Source organism: Miscanthus floridulus, chromosome 5 (assembly GCF_019320115.1).
Source record: "Miscanthus floridulus cultivar M001 chromosome 5, ASM1932011v1, whole genome shotgun sequence".
NCBI lineage: Eukaryota > Viridiplantae > Streptophyta > Magnoliopsida > Poales > Poaceae > Miscanthus > Miscanthus floridulus.
This window is the reverse complement of record NC_089584.1, coordinates 24803216-24806964: the sequence shown is the minus strand read 5'-3', so window position 1 is coordinate 24806964 and position 3749 is coordinate 24803216. Positions and strand designations below refer to the sequence as shown.

At 45.2% G+C, this 3749-nt stretch overlaps 1 pseudogene; it reads left to right on the top strand.

The window, feature by feature from the left end:
* Positions 1 to 299: 299 nt before the first annotated feature.
* On the top strand, positions 300 to 3362 carry LOC136451802 (mediator of RNA polymerase II transcription subunit 17-like; annotated as a pseudogene).
* The last annotated feature ends 387 nt before the right edge of the window (positions 3363 to 3749 follow it).

The following is a 3749-nucleotide window of genomic DNA, read 5'->3' as shown; positions in this document are numbered from 1 at the left end:
GCTATATGCAACACATTTGTTGTCTATTGACACAACAAGAACGTCTATATGCAGTCCCGTTCTGTCGGCGTACCACGGCTGACGGCCGACGCCCTGCAGATCCAGCAAAGGCAACGCTGAGCAGCCCCTACGACCTCGACTGGCCTGCGACCTGTGGATCTGTGCCAGCCCGTTGATTGAGCTACCTGCTCCAGCCCGAGTAGCCTGTGTTGAAGCTATGGTTGGCTGAAACTTATGAAAAAGCTAGCTAAGGAAACAGGGCCAAAGTGAGCTCCAGAAAACAAAAAGAAAGGAGCGCCATGGAGAAAGGTGACGTGCGGGTGGACCTCGACAAGCTCCCCATCAAGCGCCTTGAGGCCATTGACGAGATTGGCAACGAGCACTACCCACCGTAAGTTTGCTGACAACCCGTAATCTGTTCCTCTCAAATCCACCAGGAACTCACGTGCTTTTCCTTTCCTCTGCTTGCTGGGTGGTGTCTGCGGTTGTAGGGACACTAGCAACGAGGAGCAGTGACTCGCGGCCATCCGCCGGATTGACTTCTCCTGGGTCATAGAGGAGGATGCAAAGAAGGCGGCTGAGGCTGACACTACCCAGCAGGCATGGCCCTGGCAGGGCCTTATGGAGAGCCTGCAGCAGGCACATCAGGAGCTCTCCGTCGTCATAGACCTCATCGGCACGGTTGGTAAATGTAGACGTGCACCCAATTTCACTCCCTGCGAATGCAATGCTGGCGATCACTTATGACTATGTTGAAAATTATGCCTCAAGTGGAGGCTAATGACGCTGTGGCAGTCGCCTCGACAACGAAGCCCAAGTGGCAGCCAAATGAAATACTTATTGACATGGCAGTCTCTGCTGTCACCAAGCTCCAGCGCCTTAGGGTATGTTCCGTACCGTAGCTACCATGTGTAATTAGATAGCATTTTCAAATCAATGGAATGAATGCATGGAGCTCTTTAGACTAGTGCAACAAAGAAAACCAGAGCTGAAAGGAACTGTAAATGCTTCTGTAATTAATATTTCAAGCTCTACTGTTTATTATTGTGCTTAGTGCCGTAATATTCATCTGTGCCTTTTGGGATCTCTCAGCATTTGTCACGGTACTTCAAACAATCTGCTAGGACAATGGAGCAACAGTTCCAAAAGGAGACTAGGTTCTACAGCTCCTTAATAAGGTAGTTACTGCTGTTGAAGTTTTGTATGTAAAAGCTGTTAAAAAATTGAAGCTGTTGATACAAAGCGCTGATGCATTTGCAGATTGCAGCAGAACTGGAAAGTGAAGCGGCAGCGGGCTGTTGGGAGTCCAGGAAGTGAAGGCTTCATGTTTGATCTAGTTGATAGTTCTCAGCTAGACACAACAACAATGCCTCGATTATCACCATTATCTTTAATTCCGATTGATCAAGACTCTTAAGGCACTTTCTGTACAAATACCACAGAAGTCTTTCCGTTCCTTGAGCCTTCAATTTTGTGGAGACATAGATAATAATGCAGAAAGCAGTGCTATCAAAAAGAAAGAAGACACGTTAACCAACACAACTACTGAAGCCGAAAAGGATGTTTTGGAGAATGATGATGTCAATAAATCTATCAAATATGCACATTCCATCCTTCGTGACATCCACAAGTCCATATTTGAGGAGCAGGTGCGTTAAATGCATATGATTTTCACAAAGTCCTCTGACTAACTAGAGCACCATGTATAGAAAAGAACCATTGCAGTCTTCACCTTGCTGTTTTCCTTACTTTTACGTGCACCATCGCACTTGATTTATTGCATATTTCTTGTAGGTATTTGATATGGTGATCCGGGAGACATTTATCCAATCTCAAGGCATCAATGTTACTGGGATGTGCGAAGATTTTCTCCAATTAGCGATTGGCCAGGAGTGTTCTTTGTGCCTTTCACTTGAGCTCTCTGGACAGAATAGTAACTCAGGAACAGTAAGGCAGGAAGATCATCAGCCTGTTCGGGAGGCCGTATCGTATCGTGGATTATTTACTGCTGGCTGATTTGATGTGAGAGAAAAACACTGTTCCTGGCTGAAAATTTACGATCGTTTACGAGCAAGCGAACAGGCTGCATATGGATACAGATTATACTGGAAATCTTGCAGTAGCCACTGTAAATGGGAAGGAGTCTTCAAATAAGGATGTGAGAGGGTTTCCTAACCCCAAATGCTTAGAAATTTACCTGCATATGTTCCACGAAAACATTCTTAGGAAACTCAGGGAGAAATCTCGTCATATGATTCGTTACCAGGGTTCTGCTCAGGCTGCACCTGACGATTGTGGCCTGCTAAGTCATTTTTGCATGACAGTGTCTCACAGGATATTTTCTAACAAAGTACATTTGGAGCTGGAAAGTGTGGTAGGACTACTCTACACTTGTCAATTAATATAATTTTATAGTAGACTGGCATTGTGACTTCCTTTCACTAATGCAGGTTAGTAGGGTTCCTTATCTCCATCTGCGTTCCCTTCCTACATGGCATTCTGGGACGTCTTCCTGGTCTCTCTGCTTGAAAGTTCCTCAGCCTATCCTGTCCACTGATCGAGACAGAAAGCCTTCAGACCATCACGAGCTGAAGTACAAATCCAGGTCACAGTTTAGTACAAAGGTGATCTGAAAGATGGCCAAATTAGTTTAATGGGTGAGGGCTCTCCAAGCATTGCTGGATCGTTGACTGGGAAGCCATCTGATGGACGTCTGATAAATAGTTACAATTGTGACTTGGAAGACCTCCCAATGATGCTTCTGCAGCAGGTGATGAAACGCTCCCCCCTCCCCCTTTTTTTTGGGTAGATCTGCACGATGGAAATTGGAAAATTGCTTGTCTACTTATTTCTTATATCCCAAGAAAAGTTTGCCAAAGAATATATTCTATGCATAGCTCTAATGTTGAATCACTGCACTCTAATTGCTGCGTTATGCCCCTTTGTAAAACCTTTGTCCATTACCAGTTCCATGCAAATTATGCAAACCATTTGCAGTGATCAACCTTATTAGTTTGATAACTTATCATTTTGTATATCTGCAGGTTGCCAGTCAAGTAATCCACTGGCTCCATGATGAAGCGATTGTTCTTGGGATGAATGTGACTAGAGATTTCCTGTGCCTGTACTTTGATCTTGACCAAGGCGAAACACTTGGCCTAGTGGCACATGTTGATCCGGATGACACATATGGCTGCATCTCATGGTACCTCACTGTTGATCACCCAATGGAGGAGGGGAAGATGTCAGCGGATAGTCCAGAGTTAGAGAAGCGTAGGTTTTTGGGGTACCTTTCACTGGAAGTGCTTTACTCTACCCTGATGGACCTGATAAAATTGTGCAGCACATGTGTCCAGCACTGAGGCTCGGAGTGATCAAATTTGCGCCTCTTGATCGACATAAGTGGATGAAATGATGTATATTGAGGCATTATGTATTTGGAGCAAAAAGGCCCTAACAAAAAGCTGTATTTGGAGCATGTAAATTGGGGAGTAAATTGCATAGCCGGTCCTTAAAGTATTAGACGGATTTTATCTGAGCCCTCAAACTACGAAATCGCACGTTTAGCTCCCTAATGTATTTAAGTGATCTCATTTAGGTCTAAAATAGACACGAGGAGGGCTAGAAGCTGACGTAGCCGTCCACGTGGACGATTTAAGGTGACATGAGTCTTTCCCCTTGCCCGTCTTCCTCCTCCGTCTCTGACGCTAGCTTCACCAGCGCTAGCTCCCAGCTTCCCACTCCGCTTT